The 19,782-nt window shown below is 57.8% G+C and overlaps 2 long non-coding RNA genes across 2 annotated transcripts; one reads left to right on the top strand and one right to left on the bottom strand.

Annotated features, from left to right (window-relative positions):
* Nucleotides 1–1,067: 1,067 nt before the first annotated feature.
* On the top strand, nucleotides 1,068–2,639 carry LOC135313588 (uncharacterized). The gene is made up of 3 exons (XR_010373184.1): nucleotides 1,068–1,303; nucleotides 1,969–2,273; nucleotides 2,525–2,639. It is a non-coding gene; the product is annotated as an uncharacterized LOC135313588 (long non-coding RNA).
* A 647-nt stretch (nucleotides 2,640–3,286) lies between these two features.
* On the bottom strand, nucleotides 3,287–13,633 carry LOC135313587 (uncharacterized). Its single transcript, XR_010373183.1, has 2 exons — nucleotides 10,151–13,633; nucleotides 3,287–3,721 (listed from the first exon to the last, which is right to left on the bottom strand). It is a non-coding gene; the product is annotated as an uncharacterized LOC135313587 (long non-coding RNA).
* Between the last annotated feature and the right edge of the window lie 6,149 nt (nucleotides 13,634–19,782).

Raw genomic sequence — 19,782 nt, 5'->3', positions numbered from 1 at the left:
GGCACGGGATAGTCCTCGGCTGGCGCCTGCACAGAAGCTGATTTACCCCAAAGCCCCAGCTGATGCGGTGCGGCTCCTTTACCGCGCTCTCATGTAATTAAAAAAGCAGCTACGTTCAAAACCCGAAGCTGGGGTGGGTTGCTCAAGCTTGAAGAACACCCACTCGGGCTTTTTGCATGTCGTGACGTTAGAAATACTGGTGTGTTGACCGAAACCTGGGACGCTGTTTCCTCAACTTCCTTATTCTGCTGAGTTTTAGACTGCTGAGCACGCGGGGAATGCCTTTATCTCCGGATCGCTCTTACTCATGGATTAACTCTTCAGGCTTTCCGACTAAAGGTGGCTCAGCCTTTACGAAGCAACTCAGCCCTGAAAGTGTTTCGTAGGGAACCCATCGCTTTCTCACTGGACGGACTCTCCTCTGCCGCTCTTCGTGCCACACCACGCTTTAGACGCGGGCAAAGATTTGAAATACAGCTAACCCAGATCTTCGCTCACGCTCGTGCTCTGGTTTAATCTGAGCAGGTGTGTCGTGATTTGGGTGGAAACCGCGCAAATTTGGCCTGTGGTCACTGAGACCTCGTTAACACAGGGCTCCAGGGTATCGGGCTTTTCAGGGCACAAGCCCCTGCTTCCTTAAGCACTTTATCTCTAAGGATGCTCTTAAGGTACCTCGGCGCTGGAGCTGTAGAGTTAAAGGCACGTTGAAAAGCATCTGGGGGTGCATTGGCATGAGAAAACTACCCCCCCCATCACTTCTAGTGACCCTGGGAGGTCGCACCTGATGCAGGGTGCGAGGACCTTGGTGGTCCTCGATGGAACAAAAGCAGTGAAAACGAACCCCATTTTAGGGGTTAGTGTCAGAGCTTGGAGGCCACTGCCACGAGTGTCTGAACCCCAAACACCCCCAAAACAGCAGGCTCCCGTTACGCGGCCAGCCTTTCCCTGCCTCCGGCGCCAGGTCGTGCCCTGCGAGGGGTCGGGCGGGCTGCAGGAGCGGTGTGCGCCGGAGGGGCCCCGCAGAGCCCGTCCCCGCTGGACCTTGGCCCGTACCGCTCCCTCGCCGGGCTCCTGGGGCGGAGGGTGACAGCAGCTCTTTGCTCAGCAATAAAACAGGGTGTGAAACAGCCGCGCTTTGGCAGCCTCCGAAGCAATACCGGGTGCTGCGGAGAGTACTGGAAGGAGCTGAAGCGGTGTTCTCGCTGCTGGAAAACCATCACCCCAAGCCAGATTCTGGTTTACTGCGGTTTTTTATTGCCTTCGGGGCTGCGTGCAGGAGCAGAGCATCCGCTGCTGCCCGTGGGTGAGTGGGTGCTACACAGCGGGACGGAAACCCCTCGCAGGGGGGTAGAAAATGGCATCAATATTACTTTTTTGTCCAGTTGGAAAGCAGCGTCTCTTGCTGGTCAGGCTTGCGAAGCTCTTCCTAGAGTATTTCTCCTGGTTTCCCGTGACCAAGGCACCCAGCTCGCTGGTTTTGGTGGGAGAAATCCCAGAACACACCCACCCGCGTCTCGGCGCGCCTGAATAGATCAAGCACATTTCTGGGCACATTTCTGCTTTCCCGGGGGACTTTTGCTGAATTTTCCAAGGCCCTGCTTTTCTGCTTTCGCACAGCGGAGGAACGGGCCATGCGATATCTAATACATCACATGGGCCTGACAAAGGCCAAGACTGGGCAAACGTGGCTTGGCCAGGCGAAGCCTGAAGTGGGCACCCGGACCCTGGGGGCTCTGCCTGCCGCTCCCTGGTCTATAAGGAGTATCAGCCCATAATCTATCAGAAATTTTATTCTTACTTTAATTTGAAAGGGGGTTTGCCAGAGGTTTGCATTTCTGTAAGAAACTACACCTCTGCACACACCGTAACTCACCAAAACGGGAAGCGCGAGTGATTTCTGTACTCACTTGTTTCGGAACTCTTTCAGGTGTTTAAATTAACATACGTATAACCTCCTCCCTCGCGCAGATCTGCAAAGAGGAGTCCTTCCTGCAGAGCCTCGAGGAGGAAGATACTCACAAGGTGTCCTTAGGAAGGCCCAGGATGAGCTAGGAAACTTGCCTTCCTGCCTTTTCAACAGAGAGAAAACGTGAAACGATGAGGTTAGAGCACTTATGGGTTGTTTTTGCAAGTAATGAATAAGGAAAACGCTGAACAGAGCTTTTGCAGGGCATCTTTAAGGCTTCTTAAGGAAAAAATCACGCTATATAAATGAAAATAAAGCGTGAATGAGGTATGTGTTGTTTAAATACGGAGCGATGTGCAACTCCAAAGTGATATTTGCCTTTGCAAATGCGACAGACCTATTCCCATATGCATTCAGAGCCGTGGGTACTGCCTCCCTGAGAAACTGTGCTACCGCCTGTCTTTGCCCCTACCGATCAGCCGCCGCCACGGAGCCAGCGCGGCTGCAGGACAGCTGGCTCCCGGGCTGCCTTCATCCGCTGGCAGTGCAACAACGAACTCTTAAACGCAGAAGGTCTCTCAGTGCAGTCAGAGCTTCCCTCTGGGTCCCTGAGCTGAGCTGGCACGCGTGGCCCGCAAAAAGTGGGTGCTTATAGCTAGGCATGATTTCAGTGATGTTATATATACATAATTTCAGATGTGCGTGTATATAAAACAGTTGTAAATAAAACAAATTCTGACCTAGGAGTTGAAATAAATTTGCTCAGCAAAGGCTCACTGTTCGCCCCGGCTCTCTCCTGCCCCACTCCAGGGGGGCTCACCCCCTTCTTTGCCCCACTCCCTGCTGCAACGTGGGCGTTGCAGGGGCACCCACTGGGCAGGGCTGCGCCTCTCCCAGCCATGGGGGTCCCGGGGGGATGGGGATGGGGTGCTTGGGGGGGCGGGGAGGGGATGCTCAGGGGGGTTTCTGTGACCCCAACATCCCGCACCAAAAAAGTTCCTATTCTACAAATCTCCCCCCTTGTTTTGAGAGTGGAAATCTTGGGCCAGGCTTAGGAAAAACGAGCCAAGACCTAAAAGCAGCCGCCTCCGGTGACAGCCAAGGGCTTGGCTTTGAGCGGGGGCGGCCGCAGTGTTCGGGTTTCCCATTTCGGTGCCCACCAGCACCCAACGCCTTCGTGTGCTCCTCCCCGGCGGGACCTCGGGTGGCTTCTCCCGGCCACCATCACACCCTCCCGCTGGTTTCCCCGACGCAGATCGCAGCCGGTACGTACGGAAACCAGCCGCCCCGTGTGAGGGCGGACGCCCACCGCAGGCTTGCTGAGAACCCCCAGCCCCCATCGCGTCCCGGGAGGAGAAAGGCTTGGTTTGGCGGTGTAACTATTTGTTCATTTCATTCTTTAATGTGAGAAAAAAATGTCATTCCTGGATGCTTTCTTCTCATCCCTGAGCTCCCAAAGGTGCCTGGCCCCGTGAGGTCCACCCCATGTCTCACCTGGGGACGTCGTCAGCCCTGAGGGTTGGGGTTTTTTTCCCATTTCTTCTTTTCAGTAGCTTGAGGTCAGAGCAGCACAAGGGCGGAGCATCACCTCCCGGCGCTTCTGGTGGGGAAATCAGAAAAAGCTCCAAAAGCCTCATTAAGACAACAACTCCTCAGTGGCGGAGGGAAAGCGCACGTACGCACATCACCTCCTAACCTCTGGTCAACCCCGTGGTCGCAGGGATGAAATAGGGTTCGGCACCCGCGTCTTGAAGCTCGTATGGACCATCTGCAGCCCCATCCTTCGCGCCGCTTCGGTGGCCGTAGGTCAGGCACCTGGCGAGCGGCGGAAGGGTTAAGAGAACAACGGGGCAGTAAGTTTTACGGGGAGGCTTGGAGTTGAGCTGTACAAATCCTATTAGCATTAACGTCGGCTGTGTGGCTAAATCCTTGCGTTCTGCACAGAAATTGAATCCCTGAAGGGCTGGCTTAAATCAACAAATACTCGGAAAGGGAGAGTCGGGGGCGGAGGAAGGTTGGCCCGGGGTTGGTGGCTCCTGCGGGGAGTGAATCGGGCAGCGCCGGGGGGTTTGGGGCTGCCGTGGTGCCGCGGAGGGTCGCTTCGGTTGGTGTTGGCGGTGGAGCCGGAGGACGTGCAATTACCTGGGGCAAACGATGGGCCCCGCATGGGCAGCGGCAGCCGCCCCGCGGGGACGGGAGAGGGGAGGGCAGGGGATGAGCATGGCCTGAAACAGCAAAAGAGAGGGGGAAAGGTAAAAGGGAGCGGAAGGAGCTTTCTTTGAGGAGCAGGGGAGAAAGGTGGCAAGAGAGGAGGACTGGAGCACGGGAAGGAGCAGGAGAGGGAACGGGAGCGGGGAGAGGTGAACACAGAAGGGGAGGGGAAATGGGGGATGTGGAAAGCAGAGGGTCCGGGTGTTTTTGTGGGCAGCTGTGGAGGTGGCTTGCCCCTGCTCTTAACTCACACTAAGACCTAATCTCGGCCTAGCACCGGCTAAGAATAAAGCTCTCCTGAGTCCCCGGAAGCTGGGGATGGGGCTTTGGCTGGAGGTGCCAGTGCCCAGCTCCCCGCACGGGGGGCTGCGGCAGCTACCCTGGGATGGGGCTGTGCCTGCGCCCCCAGACCAGAGGAGGGGGGCTGATACACGTGAAGCCAGCTGGGACAAACTGCAGGGACGTCTGGGAAATCCCGAACCTCTGGGGGCTTGCAAAGGCGTTGGGGTGTCCCGCCAGCCCTGCTCGTGTGCTGTCCTTGAGGGGTGATGGGAGCAAGCCTGTGGCTGCAGAAAGGGAAAAGGGCAAGGCAAGGCTCACCAACGATCCCCGGTAGTCCAGAGCTTCTTTCAGGTACAAAAGGATTCTTTTGGATCCTTTCTCTTGGTTTAAACCCATGCACACATCCCGTGCCAACGCACCCCAGCAGGGACGAGCACCCAGCGCGTGCAGGTGGCCTTTGCGGAGGCACCAGGCGCCTCTTTAACCTCCCTTCCCACGTCTTTCCTTACTGCTGTTTTATTACCGTAAGAGAGAGAAAGGAGGGAAAAAAAAGAGGAAGGGACAATCCCCCATTTCCTCACGTCAGCATCAGGATCGGTTTTGATCCGTCAGCTCCTGCGGGAAAAGAAAAGCCATTGCAGCTTTACTGCCTGGAAAGAGGCGGCTGTAGCGGGAGGCAGGGCCGAGGTTTCCCTGCTTCGAGAGCCCGAAAACAGGGTCCTGTCTCCCCACCAGCCCCAGGCTGACGGCCCTGAGGGCTTTCACGCCGTGGCTCTGCTCTCTGACCACGTTTGCCTTTTCTTTGCTTTTTTTCCAGCCTGGGTTTGCCCCCCGTGATGGCGCTGAGCACCAAACGTCGCTGAAGAACTTGGCAGGGTCAGCGAGTTGTAAACAGCAGAGCCGGGGAGCCTGCTCATTCACCGGCCTCCTTTTCCTCGGGAAATGCGTTGGGCTTTGAAGAAACCACAGGCAGCACTCAGCTCCCTGCAAATAACCGGAGGAAACGCAGCAGCGACTGCCACAAAGGCTGGAGGAGCCGTGCTGAAGGCTGCGCGAGACGCTGACACGGCACGGCTGCGCAAAAAGGGCTTTTCTGGGGGGGATAACGGGAAGTCGCGGGGAAACGAGGCCGGTTTGCATCGTGATTCAGCTCATGTGGCGGCGCGAGCGCAGAGGAGCCCCGCGCGGAGGCACCGCGGCAGGGGAGGAAGGGCATTTTCTCAAAAAGCCGGGAAACTGGCAGAGCTGCTACAGCCACCGGTGCTGAGGTCCTTTGCGGATGGCCAACAGTGGCGTCTCCCTGCGGGATGGGGCGTGGGATGATGGGGCTGCTGCGGAGGAGGAGGGTGGGGGTGCTGCTGCAGGCACTGCCCCACGGCTGCGGATGACCACAGCCCTGGGCTCGGCAGGAGGCTTAAACCAGCGTCCTGGCTGCTCTAGCCCTTGCAAGAGGCGTTATGAACACCAATATCCTCGTTAGATACTCATGGGAGGACTGGTGCTCCACCAGTCGAAAGTATTCCCACGGTGTGAAGATTCCTGCTTTTCTGAGATACGAATGTACCCAGAGTGAAGGGAACTTCAATTCATTAAGGCAGATTTTTGCTGAACTCTAGGCTGGCAAGCAGAGCTGACTGTGTCTCAGGCAGCGAGTGCAAGCTCTCAGCAGTCAGGGTGATGACTTATCAACAAAATTAATCTAAAGAGGGGCTTCATTCCCCTGCGTGAGAAGCCGTGATACCAAGATGCGAGTTCAGCCGTCAGACGTGGACTTAGTGCCAGAGTCTGTGGGAAAATGACTCTCATCAGGGAGATACTGGGTGACAGCGATCGCTCTTGGCCTCTAATTTAATGACCTTTTTATTCCTCCGAAGTACCTATGAGTGTGCTTGGTGGCAGAGTCTTGCTTCTGCCCCAGCCCGACACTCAAACCAGAGGAACCGGAGGGTCCCTTGTGTTTCTCGGTCCCGAGTTGGTTTTTGCCATCTCATCCATCACCAGTTCATGGCTTTGCTGCCCGGTCCGCAGGGACTGCGCGGTCGCGGCACCTGGGCTGGTGGGTTTGGCCATGGGGAAGGGCTGGCACGGGCAGCCCGAGGCGCTGGTGGAGGCTCCGCTGCTGCACGTCGATGGGGTGATTGCGTTGGAGAAAGCCCACCTTCAACCTCATCACGAATCCTCTGCTTCGGGCAAGATGGTCCTTGCGCCAGAGCGCCCGTGAGAAGCAAAATGTTTTGGGTGGGATGATGCAGGAGAGTGCAATTGTCTTGTCCGGCGGGGGCAGGAATTGCTTTCAGACAGCTGTGCCAAGTGCTGGCTTGTGTGGACACACAGTTAAAAAAGCTCGAAAAACCCCAAAGACTTCATACTTAGCATGGAAACCATGTCAGCATCGACCAAGCTTAAACAAGGTGGGTTGTTAGCGCTGTTTGGACAGAACCTTATATCAAAGCCGTTTATTCTGCTATTACTATTCGTTATTCCCTCCAGTGTTACCCTGGATGTTTGAGCTGGGATCTGCCTAATCCCGTAAAACCCGGCTTCTCCTCGTGCCAAAACGGGGAACAAAGTCATAAGTCTCTTTTTGCAGCCTCCCAGGCTGTTGCTATGGGAATGATGCGATGTCCCCCATTCAGCAGCGCCGCGCTCCCGCCAGCGCAGGTAGGCGAAGACGCTTCCCAAAGGGAAAACTGCCCCTGCTGGAACACTGCGCTTGGACAATTAGCCAGGGAAGTTACAAACCACTCAATCAACGTGACGGCGCCAGACTCACAGGGAAACCGCTTTCTGAATTGTAAATGAAGACCCGAGCAAGCCTGGCTCAGCTGGAGGTATCTGGGGGCGCTGAGATTTGTACCCTGGGATCCTCGGATACCCACAACTCTCCTGCTGGATTCGCCCCATTTGCAGCCTTCCCCACTCCTCCCAGTGCAGGTCCCGTCCCGCGGTCCCCAGCTCCTCACCCACAGCTGACACCCCGGCACAGGCTTCTTGCCCTGGGACTCAACCCCTGGGTCTCCTCGCAGACCTGAGCCTGCCCCCGTGCTCAGGCAGGATCTAGTGGGGATTTTGAACTACAAAAAGCCCCTTGAAAATAACCCCATGGGATGCTGAGGGTGCATTTGGGTGCGAGGGGCCGGTGGGGTAACCTTCCCTAGGCAGGATACACAAACTCCACCTGAGAGCAGCAACACTGATAAACCCTCCTTCATTTCATTCCCGTGGTCAGCAGCTGCTGCCAGACCTGCCTTATCCCCGAAAACGGGGGGAGCGGGGGCACTGGCCTGCTCAGGGTGCTGGTGCGGCTCTCGGCCAGCCCCCATCCTGGAAAAGCATCGTTCTGAGTTCTTTGGAGGAAAAATTGCTAAAAAGGTGTTACTCATGGTGTAAAGTTCGGTTTCGCGTGGGGGAACGCGGAGCCAGGTGAGCTTTCGAAGCTGAAATGGGTGACGAAGCTGGTCCTGACGATGGGCTTGCTCAAAGCTGGGGACATAAAGCTGGTTAAAAGTAAGGAAACTGCGAGCAAAGAACATCACTTCCAGGTCTGTGCCGTAAACTTTCCCCTGGCTTTGGAAATACATTATACCCTCGGTTATTTGCTCAGGCAGTCAGGGAATTTGGCCCATCTCTCCAGGTCTTTCTGGTATTCATCGGTTATCGCGGGGTGATTCAGTGCAGGCTGGAAGGGCTCGCCGTGACCCCCCGCTGCCTCCTCGCTCCCCTGGGTTTGCTGCTGCTGCCGGGGCGGGTGAACAAAACTTTTCAGACGAGGAGAATAATGACAACTGAGTGATATATGGCGGCAGATACTTAAAGAAATGCTCAGTTTTGCTAAATAGTCGGTGCTCGCAGGGTCTCTGCGGGGCGCAGCCGGTGCCGCAGCCCATCAGGGCATCGCGAGCCGCCCCTGCAAACCTCTGCGTTTCTGTTTCGCTGCAGGGCTCCGGCGCTCTGCGGGAGCGCCCTGAAATACAGCAGAGACCAGCCCCTTTCCCTTCCCTCCCTCCTGTTTGCCTTCTGCAACACCCCAACGAAACCAAGGCCCCAAACCCTTGGAAATGTCAGGGCTTGGGCGCAGGGGTGCCCCCGGCGCCGGCCAGCCCACCGCTGCAGGCAGGCGTGGGCAGAAAGACAAGACGACAACTTTTCAATGAGCACCAGAAGGAAAAAGACAAAAAACCCACAACCTTTAAAAAGCTGCCTAGCCTGGCTGCTGCCAGGTTAGCCTGCCTCGCCGGCCGCTCGCACGCACAAACTGCGCTGAGCAGGGGAGCGGTGGCGGCTCCTTCCCCCCTCCTCTCCTTGGTGCTTCAAACCATAACCTGAAAAATCACATCGGCGTGTGTTCAGTCCTACCCCGCTCCCTAAATTTGGGTCTGAACACGCAGATCATCTCTGCGTCAAACCTCATCGCGCCGTTCTCCGGTAAATAAAAGCCTGCGCAGCCTCGGGCACCCTGACTTGGTGCCTCATCGCCCCGGCAATGAGGTTTGCTGGTGCCTGGGGAAATCCTTCCTGCGGCACAGGGACTGCATTTGGGAAACCGAGTGGCCCCTCTCTTTCAAACACCACCCGCCGGTCAAGGAGACTGAAGGCAGAGAAGCAACACGGGACGCTACGGCGCAGGGAAGGTCCCGCGCAGATCTGCCGAAGGCTGGAGCCCTGCGATGGCCTCTGCAGGACGCCCGGGTGCCCGCCTGGCACCAGCGCCGCATCCTCGCGCTCCGGCGAAGGAAGGGACCAAGAGAGGCAGCGGCTGTCCCGGGTCAGCCCTTCCCATCGCACGGCCACGCGACGAGCCCCTCCGGAGCTGCAGAGCGGTTACACGTGCGTAGGGCGGCCGAACGCCGCCCCGCCGCAGCCGCGGCTGCTTCGGCCCGCTTCGGCTCTGTTCAGAGGGCCGGGGAGGTCGCTGCGGGGCACCCTCCGTCCCTCTTGTCGGGGAGAGAAACTTTCGGCGAGCTGCGCCGCGCGGCGGCGGCTGCGCCCAGCCCAAACGGCCTTATTTCCTTCCCAAAACATCGTGCGAGACCAGGTCTAAACCCTTCCCCAAGTCAGAATTTGTCCTGTTTTGCAGGTTCTTCCTCATCCGCTCGGCCAGTTTCCTTGTCAAAGAGGGAAATTGGAGAGGTTTGATGCGATCTCTTCTTGAAAAACCCACACTGGCTGCTTTTTATCACCTTGTTATCCTCCAGGTGCTTAAATAGATTTAAAAACCCCGTTACTCTGGAAGCTTTGCAGGCATCGAAGAAGAGCCGAACGCTTTACAATCCCCATGGTCTTCCCCTTTATGTTTGGGAAGGGGAGCAGGAGCCGATCTGCCCTTCTCCTCTCCTCTACCACGGGTCGCGATGCCCGACGGGTCAGGAATCACCGGATCCTTAAGCCCTTCAGCTTCAACGGCACCAGACCCAGAGGCACGGCGTGCAGAGCTCTACATCCCCTTTAGCCTCCTCTTCCCCCGCGAGACCCCCTGCCCTCCCCTCCCGCTCCTCTCCCCCAGCCCAGCCGCGCGCTGGCGGTGGAAAGTGGAGTTAAGGGATGAAAGAGGAATTGCTAAAGCAAATGTTTTCTTTCCAAAGCTCTGTTCATTAGCTACAAACACAGGGAACTGCGGCGTCCAACAGACGTGTCTTAAAGGGGGCTGTAGCTCTGTGGTGAAAGCAGGAATTTGGGGACACAGTTAGAGCTTTGATTTTATGTTATTTTGAGAGAAAATCATCAGCCACGGACCATGTCAGACCTCCTTACCTTTTGGCCAAGCAAGAGCATCCCAAATCTATGGTACCCGCAGCACATCGGTCCCGGCACGCAGCATCTCCGCGGGCTGCCCCGGCGGGGGGAACCTGGGCAGGCCCCGGCGGCGCCCCGCGAGCATCGCCCCGTGCCCCAGGGAATAACCCCCCCATTTGCAGGCTCCTGGCAAGAAAAATGAAAAGGGTCCTGCAGGTTTGGTGCTTGTTTAGTGTTTTCAATAACAGCCTGGACACAAACTGATGAGATTAGGCTCGCTTAAGCTAAGGAGAGGAAAACTGGGGTAGGGGAAGGAACAGGAGGAAAACGCCTCCTCTGTCCACCGCAGCCCAAGAGCGATGCTCGAGACCTTTCCCTTCAAGCAGACACCTCTCTGCTGCAGTAGCACTGCTTTCCCCGGGAAACCTGTAAGGTTTCCCCCCCGAGAAGGCAGCTTCAAAGGGCCGAGCTGGCGCCTGCCCCAGTACGGCCTCTGATGTGGTTTCGCTGCCTCAAACTAACCCCCCCGTGGGCGGGGGTGGGGGGGGGCAGATGAGAGGGTGCTTATAAAGACTTCCAGTTTTATTGTTATTTTTTGATGGGGTGGAAGCACTCATGGGGGAAAAGGGGTGAGGTGGTGCTGGAGAAGATGGGGCTCCCCCCGCACCCGGGGAGGTCCGTACCCGGCATCGCTATCCCTACGTTCAGGGCAGGAGACGCAACCGTGGCACGGCTCCGGCGTGGCTTCCTTCCTCCCAGTAGCACGGCTGGGATGGAGCGTTTAATTAAAAGCCCGTTAGTCCCATTTTGGTGGGGAAAGAGAGAAAGTTGCCTTCTTCACAGGCAGCTCACCTGCCAAAAATAATCCCTTCGGCAGAAGACTTCTGCTGCAGCAACGACAAAGCCACAAAACCCCGAGGAGCAGCGAGCGCAAGGTGCTCTCCTTGCCTCTGTAAGCATCCACACGAGCGCAGCGCTCCCAGGCGCGGCGAGGATGTGAACATCCTCCCAACCTGCCATTCAGAATGGGAAAATGGGGGAAAAAAATATGTGATTTGCAAACCTGGCGGGCGTTAAATCCCCAGGAGCTTTCCTCGTGTCTCTCCTCTTGAGCTGGGGGGAGCCCCGGAGGAGCGCGGCTGAGTCCTGCTCTTCGCCGTGATTATAATCCTTAATTTCTGATTTTGCCACCTGCACTGTGTTTCATAAAATTTTAAAGCTCATGCTCTGCCAAACTCAAATGGCACCGGAGCAGATGTTTAAGTGCAGCCTAGGATGAATAAATTATGGGGCTCGTGGATGTACAGTGAAGGAAGGAGAGGCCGGATGGCTCTGAATGGAGAGATAATTGATTTAAATGACATTGTCCAGTGTAATCACCTGGGATTAGCTCTTTGGGCACAGGCAGACTAAGAGATGCAGCAATTAAAGATACTGTTCTAAGGACCGCAATGACTTGCCCCCATGCAATCCCTGCCCGGCCTTTTCTCTTTTTGGCAGCTCTGCGGGTTTTCTGCCTCTTTATCCCACCTCGATCATCAGGCGGGGAGAAGAAAACGAGGCTGGTTCCAGCCGTGCTCTGCCCGTAGCGGGCCGGGACTGACCTTGCAGCAAGTGCTTCGGGAGCCTGAGGCTTGGAAGGGGTATCGGGGAGGGAGGGGGAGCTGCGGCGGGAACGCACAGAAACCATTGGATGCTGGAGAAGAACCTCCGTTGCGAGACGCTTACGGAGATCAACCTGTTTGGGTTATCCACCGGCGCGCCGGGAGGGGATTTGATTGCAATATGTAAGTACCTGCAGAGGAGAATATATTAAGCATTAAAGAGCTTTTAAATTTCACAGAGAAAGGCATAAGAAGAATCGATGGCTGGACACCAAATCCAGACCCAGCAGCACCAAGCTGCTTTTTTTAACCATGAGGACAGGTAAAAAAATGACCGTGACTCAGAAGCCCACAGCTTTTTTTTTGCCCTGCTCTGCCACAGACAACCGTAATAACCCTGAGCGAGTTACTTAACCTTTTAGCACAGCTCAGTCCCTTCCGACGGGTAAAGCATTTAAGGGGCAGGGTTAAAAAGATCAGCATGGCCAACCCATGACTGCCACGGAGTTAATTATTCCCTCAGACCCCAAGACCTTGCTGGTCCATGAGTCCTCTCTCCCTGATGGATGCTGTGGTCTCGGGTGCCGGGGCTTGTCCTGCCCCAAGCCCCTCCAAGCAGCCCCCATTCTGGGGCTCGAAGCCACCCCTGCCCTTGCGAACAACAGCCTGGAGGTGGGATCTGGCTGAACTCAGGGGCATTTTTTTGCACTTCACAGAAAACAGCTCTTTTCTTGCAACTCTGAAACAAGCTCCGCTGCAGTGCATCGGCTTTTTAATCATCATCTTGTCTCTGCCTCCTTACGGCTCCCTGGCAATGAGATCCGCAGCGTAGCCAAACCTCCCTCCGTCGCACCCCTGCCTCGGGGAGCAAACCCGAATAAAGCAAAGCAGGGGGTGAAGGGTTCCTACACCCGGGGATCGCTCAAACGCCCGTGCAGGCCTCCGAGGACGCTCCCCTCCAGGCTGACCCTGCGGCTGGGACCGGGGGCAGAGGGGGAGGGGACCCGATGTGCTGCTGGCAGCAGGTTCGGGGCGTTCACAGGCGCTGGGGTCTTGATGGACGCGCAAAGGACACCGGGCAAAAAGGGCTTGATCCTGCCTACGACTCCCAGGCAATGCTGCAATGAAGAAAATAGGCGTATGGAGATGGAAGGGGTTTTCTAATAACAAAAGCAGCCGGGTGGAAAGCTGCAGGGAGCCGTCTCTGCTGCTGGTGATAGCTGGTTTTCCAAAGTGTGCTGAGTCAGCATAAAGGAGGAGGGGGTGCCTCTGCGTGCCGCGACAGCAGCCGCCTCCTCGGGGGAGAAAACGGCACCGAGTCAAACCGGGCAGATAGCGGCTGCTCCCACGGGCACGGCCATCCCTGCGGAGGGATCAGCGTCGCGTCTCGGCGGGGACGCCAGAGCCGGGGGCTGCCCCACGAGCGAGCAAGCCGTGACTGCGCCAGCACGGGAGCAGGAGGTGCCCCCCATAAAGAGCCAGGAAAGAAAGTGCCCTCGACACCCTTTTACCTCTAGGAACGGGCTCCACATTCACATTCAGGTCAGGGTTTGCCTCGCAAACCTCTCCCCTTAGAAAAGTTTAAAGACAGGCCCCCAAATGTCCTGACGTGGGAGAGGCTGGATAGGAGTGGCTGCCCAAGGGCCAGGGCAAAGGTCTGTCTGTCCCGGCGTCCTGTTCCCAGCAGTGGATGTGCATGTGGCCAGGGATTAGGGACATTTCCTGGGGCGACGCTTTGCAAAATCCTGCTATTAATGGGCTCCGGGACTCCCTGAAACACAGGTGATGTCTCAGTGGTCTCACAGCGGGATTTCCCTATGCACAGGCTTGGAAAGCATCTGGATGAAGTCTGTCTCTGCTCAGTGTTAATAAATAACATAAATAAGCGGATACACTCATTTCTGTTCTACACGTGCAGAGCCAGACAGTGCTGTTGGCTCAGGGACTGAGCTCAACCTCGCTCTGCGAGCTGCCCCGCTTGGGTCTGGGGGCTCGGGCCAAATTACACCCGCGGGAATATGGCTGGAGTTGCCCTGACGTTACACCGATGCCAGGAAGATCGAAACAGGGCTCGGGGCAGAGGCAGCCCAAGCGTGACCCACCTCTTCGGGTGCACAGAGGGGTGGCGATGCTGGTGACGGTCCCCAGACGGGCTGGGTCCCTGGTGGCCAGACCTGGCTCAGCATCACGGTGCTTCATGGGCCGGCTTTTTCTCTCTTGAGCTCATGGGTCCGGAAAGGAACCACAGCAAGAGGGGCAGGACCTGCAAAATCAAACGGGAGACGTGTGGCTGCCACGCTCACTCATTAATCGCACATTTGGCTCCTCCGCGAGGCCGGCGGCATCCTCCCCTCCGAGGCTCTTGGAGGCTGTTTGACAGGTTGGCAGCTGGTCAGGGGGTGTGTGGGTTTGGGTTTGACACCCCCTCCCATTTGAAAAGCTGCAGAACCCCATCCCATCCCCCTTGCACATATCTACTGTCATGTCCCGTCCCGACAGACCTCCCTGGGTACAGTTAGGACTATCCGAAGGTGACGAGGCAACCTCTGGACATCCCCAGGCCTCGTGCAGGCAGATGGTGGCTGCTGTGGGTGGGTGTGTAAAGCAGAGCGGCCTCCGGGCTTCTCCACTTTCTGCTTGTTGCAAACTGCCACCCCAGAGCCACGAGCAGCCGCCCCAGAGCTGTTTTGCAAGCCAGGGGCTGCTGGAGCCCCGCAAGCTGCCCTGCGCCGCAGCCGCACGGAGCTGCAGGGCAGGATCTGACCCCCCGGGCAGCACTTGCTGCAGCTTTGCTCGCCCCCGCCGGTCCCCCCAGGCAGCTCTCTGCGAAGCCGTGTTGGAAACGCCGGCTCTTGGGAGACCCAGCCCCAGGTGAGCGCCTTCAGCCGGCAGCACGATGCCAGCACCTTGGTGAAGCGCGGCCTGGGGGAGCTGCCAAAGGCCATTCCAAGCACTGGAGAGAGCTGCCTTATGGCCCGTGCAGCCGTTAAGGACAGAAATACCACCAGGTCGGCTGGAGAGGCAGCCCACACTAAAAAGCCTCCCAAGGCTCGGTAGCCTAAGCCTGGAGCCCAAGCCCAGAGCCCTGCGCAGCGCAGAGGGCAGCAACTGCCCTGTGAGGTTTGCCCCAAGTGGGTTTTTAGTTTTAAACCTCCTTGGCCAATGCCGCAAGCTTTGGCTGTGCCCGGGGAAGGGATGCAGCAAAAGAAATCGTCCCCGCAGGTTTCCCGAGGGGGTCCTGGCCGCAGGGACAGGGACAGGCCAGCCCCTTGGCTCCTCACGCCGGGGTGAGAGGGGTGCTGAATCACGCCAGGGACCCGCGGGGCTGAAAAAATAACTGTTTGCTTTTCTTCTCTAGGTTGGACTCACCAGCCAGCTGCTGCTTATTCCTTCTCTGGGTGTCTCAAGCTTCTTCAGACCAACGATGGGCTTGTTCTCGCTCTGGAGAAGCTCCTTGCCCTGCGGCAAGCACGGCGAGGATGTGGCTGGGCATTTCCTAGTGCCCCAGCACAGGGGATGTTTGGCTCACGGGGAGAGCATCGATGCAGTACAGTCCCCCTCGCCCTGCAGACGCCCGAGGCATGCGAGCTATTTTCATCCCTTCAACAGCTGCAGGAAGACACCCTTGCTCCCGCCTCTGTTAAGGGAGGCAGCTGCAGCCAGCTCTGCGGCGGGCTGGAAAGTCTCCTGGCCGGGCTGTCCCAGCTCTGACACCAGACGTCCCCACGCAGGAGGGCTCCGCACAAGCACAGCCCCCGTCAGCCCACTGGAACACCCTCCAGAAACTCCACATTCCCTCTCTGCCCTGCTCCGTGCGAGATTTGCTTGGACAAAGGCGATGCTCCCATGGGGTAGGTGCTGAGCCGGGTGTCTCGGTGCTCGTCCTACAGCCGAGAGATCTGGGCTCGCACCAAGGCCCCTCAGCACCTCTGGGTGACAACTCTGGTCCTCGTGCTTCAGGGCGCCTCTGTCCGACTGTCACTGGCCCCGCCAGCGAGGGCTGACACGCCACGTGTGACCGGGAGCAGCGGGATGCTCCTGCCCGGGAGCCAGCGGCGGCGAAGGGCAGGGCGTCCTGCAGCACCACTGCTCCAGAGGCGCGGGCTGGGGGAGCACCCGTCGCACCTCGGGGCCCATCTGGGGACCGTCACCAGCATCGCCACCCCTCTGTGCACCCGAAGAGGTGGGTCACGCTTGGGCTGCCTCTGCCCCGAGCCCTGTTTTGATCTTCCTGCCATCGGTGTAACGTCAGGGCAACTCCAGCCATATTCCCGCGGGTGTAATTTGGCCCGAGCCCCCAGACCCAAGCGGGGCAGCTCGGCGCTGGGGTGAGCAGGACGGCTTGGGGAGAGCCTGTGCCCGTCAGGGGTTCAGGATCGCCCTGTTTCTCCTGGATCCCTTTGAAATGACGAATCCCCAGCCGGACGCGCACCTCCGGGGCTGCCCAGACCTCCGCGTGCCGGGGGGAGCCGGTTCCTCTCGCCCCGCCGCCAGCACCCCCTCCTCCAGCCCGGCGGATGGGATGCCTGCCATTTCCTTTGGCGAGTGCACCGATCGGAGCCTTTTTTTCCCCCCCATTCAGGGTGACAACTGGGCCTCAGCATCAGCTGCTTGTTGCTCAGCATCAGCTTTTCAGCAAACAGCAGGTGCAGGCGGTGCGACCCTGGGCTCTGCTACAGTAATCCCCGCTCCCCCCCCGGGCCCCCCTCGCACAATATTGTCCCCTCGGCTCAAGAATGTTTTTGTCTCCCCTTCACAGTTGTGAATTCTTTTATATATTGAAAAGAAATCTCTTTCTAATCTTCCTGCCCGGCTGTGGCTCAGGAAGAGTGGGTGCCTCGCTGCAAGGGGGAGCGCGGCCCGGCACAGCTGTGCAGGGGGATTTGCTCCCTCCTTGGCAGCTGCCTGCAACGGCCCCTGGCCGAGCTGCTGCCAAGCACAGGCAGGACGCGGGGGATCGTGCCCTCTCTGCCTGCATCCGTGGCAGCAAGGGCGTGCGGCTGCACGGGCTCTCACCCCCCCCCCGGCAAAGAAACCAGCTCACCCATATGTGGGAAACACGGAGGTGACACAGCAGCAGGTCTCTGCTCCGTCACCAACGTTTAACCGCAGCGAGCTCTGCCAGGAGCCCCAGGGAAGGTCGCAAGGCGAGTGAGAGCCCAAAAAAGCAGAGCTTTTCAATACTGCGAGGCGCAGGGCTGCACGAGGGAGGCGGGAGGAGGAGGGATGCTCACGAGCGGGGATGGAGCAATGCGCTGCACGATGCTCAGGCACCACCGCAGGGCTTGGCCTCAGCACATCTCCTCCGTACAGTGAAAACAAGACTCGATGACACTTTCGTTATGTATCACCCCGTACTGAAATTGCACAGCAAAGCCCAGCGCTGGAAGGAAACATCATCCTCCCCACAGGTTACCAAAGCCTCCCTTCCCCTCGTGGACCAGCCCCACAGGCGAGAAACCGCATCCTCTGCCACACGCATGCACAGCCACGAGCACGCGTGCTCCCCGCTGCCGCCGAGGCGGGGGTGATGGCTCCTGCCCCCCCCGGGGCGGGGCAGGCGGTGGGGACGGAGCGGGGGCACACGGGCTCCCCGGGGAGCTGCCGAGAGCGAGCAGGTGGTCCTACAGCAACGCAGCGGACTGAAAACCCCACCTGGCAGCCCCAGCAGGTGCCCGCAGGACTCGGGAAGTGTTTTTTTGGGGGGAAACCGACCCACACAGGTCCCTGCTGAGAAGTGGGGGCAACCACCGCCCTGCCCAGGATGCTGTTCAAACACGGGTCCCTCTCCCACATCCTGAGCGGCTCGGTGCGGTTTCACCTCGCCAGACTAGATGAGATTTGCTTTACCCACGGTTGAGCCCCACACCGTAGCCAGAGCTTCCTTTGCAAATAGTCTTCGACGATGCGCAGCTGGTCTCACCGCAGCCAAACCCCTCTGCAGCAGTTTTTACCTTGCGGATATACTTTAAAACAAATGTCCTTGGCGTGTTTAGAAAGCCAACACTACCCTGATGCTGTGGGCATCCCCACAAACACGGGCTCCTGGTTAAACCCCAGTTTTGGACCCAGCTTGGAGAAGCCGTGGCCCCATGTGCCCCGGGAAGCACGAGGCGGGACACCGGAGCTGTTACAGCCTCTCTTCTCCACATCTTCCACTTTCCTTTTGACACGAGTTTCTGCACCAAATACATTTCAGTACCTGCCCTGGCAGCGTCACAGCTCAGCACGAGCTGGCTCTGCCTGCAAACAGCTCCGGAGGGGACTCGTGGAGCAAAGGACCGAGGACACAAACCAAGTTTCCTCGTGCAAACGCTGCCAGTATTTATCGCAGTGCAGTTGTGCAGCTGGGGAGCTACACGAGAGCAGAGCTGCAGCACCTGTGGCAGGCACGCTGGGCCGGAGAGCACGCCCCAGCCCTTCCTGCCCTCCCAGCGCTCACATCGGTGCAGGAACCCGCGCTCTGCTGTGGAAGCCTTGCCCTCGCACGCCTACCCCGCTGCAGCTGACCGAGAGCCCGAGATTAGCGCGCCCTCGGCTCCAAGCGTAGCTGTTGCTCAGCCGAATGCCTTCAGCTGCAAAATTCACCTGTAAGAGACCAAAGCGAGCCAGAGCTTTGCTACCTGCAGGACAATATGCTCCGACTGTTCTTCCATCAGGTGTTCTACGTAGGGAGCACACAGCGAGAAATACACCACCTGAGCTGCACGGCCCGGGAGCCAGCAGCTTCGGCACGGCAACCCAGCGTGCTTTTTCTTCCTTCTTTCAAGGAATCAGTAAACCCTAACCTGCGAAACAGACGCGGCCGCCGCAGAACCGTGGGAGGACGTCACATCTCGCCCGGCCGGGGGGCACTGCTGGGTGCCGGCTCTCAGTCCTGCCTTTCCCAGGGCAGGCAGCATTTGCGGCTTCCCCATTAGCGACGGGACGCTTCCGCGTGAACCCGCCTCATCCGACATCCCCACGTTTGATACGCACCGCTAAAATAAACTCTGCGTTTACCTTCGCGAATGAGTCCCTCCGCTCCCCCCGCTTCCCTGCTTATGGCCAGCCAGCGGCAAACAGGGAAAGCGCCTTGAAAACCAGGGAAGGTGCAGCACGTCTAACCCTGCCCTGCCACCAGCCGAAGGCTTATCTGGCTAGGGCAATTTCCATTACAGGCGCAGAGCAGGCACCATTAAGAACACGTCCAGAGGCACAGCGCCCTTGCATGCTTTCCCTATTAGCTCTGCTGCTCTCCAGAGGAGGCCTGAGGCACAGCCCAGACGTATCACTATAAATATAGATATATTTTTAAATGAGAGTTACGGGGAGAAGCTGTGGTTGGTCAGAGGGAGGGACGACAAGGGAAAGCGACGCTGTAGCCGCTGCCAGCCCAGATGCGCTGCAGTGGGTACCCGGCAAGGTCTGCACCTGCCCTCTGCTGGGAAACACCCCACGGGAACACAGGCCACCCAGCAAAAGCTTATTTGATTCATATCATATAAAGATTTAAACCCTTTTCCCCTGGAAAAGCCCTCCCCAGCCCTCCTTTTTCTACCACAGTGAAGGCTGCTCGGCCCAAGGAGAGGCGGCCCCTTGCCAAGGCAGCCCGTGCAGCGCTGCTGTGGAAGTGAGATTTGATTAACGTAACCCCGCTTAAGATTTATGAATCTCTCCCTCCGCCCTGTCCCGTGATGCGTTAGGCACTGATTCATTTTACCTTTAACTCCGAGGTGCTGATCAGCCTGGAAAATGAAGGCATTATTTATTATGTGCGTTAAAAAAATGAGACCTCTCCAGTGTTACAGGTTTAAAAATCTGTGGGTCCCTTCCAGCTTAGAAAACCTATTTTTAACAATCTGAATCTTGCAGCATCCCGACGTGGCTCGAATGCTTGTTCGAGAAGCTCCTCTGGCCAGAGACGGATCACAACACAGTGATTCAGTTCCTACGTTCTTCTGAGTCTTCAAGGAAAATTGCAGTGATTCATTCCCGCATTAAAGAGCCAAAGAACATCCAAGTAAAACACGGGTTTCCAATACGAGCTGGAGACGCTGTGCTGTG

This window comes from Phalacrocorax carbo, chromosome 5, assembly GCF_963921805.1.
Source record: "Phalacrocorax carbo chromosome 5, bPhaCar2.1, whole genome shotgun sequence".
NCBI classification, from domain to species: Eukaryota; Metazoa; Chordata; class Aves; order Suliformes; family Phalacrocoracidae; genus Phalacrocorax; species Phalacrocorax carbo.
Note: the sequence above shows the minus strand (reverse complement) of the source record. Positions and strands in the feature narration are given on the sequence as shown.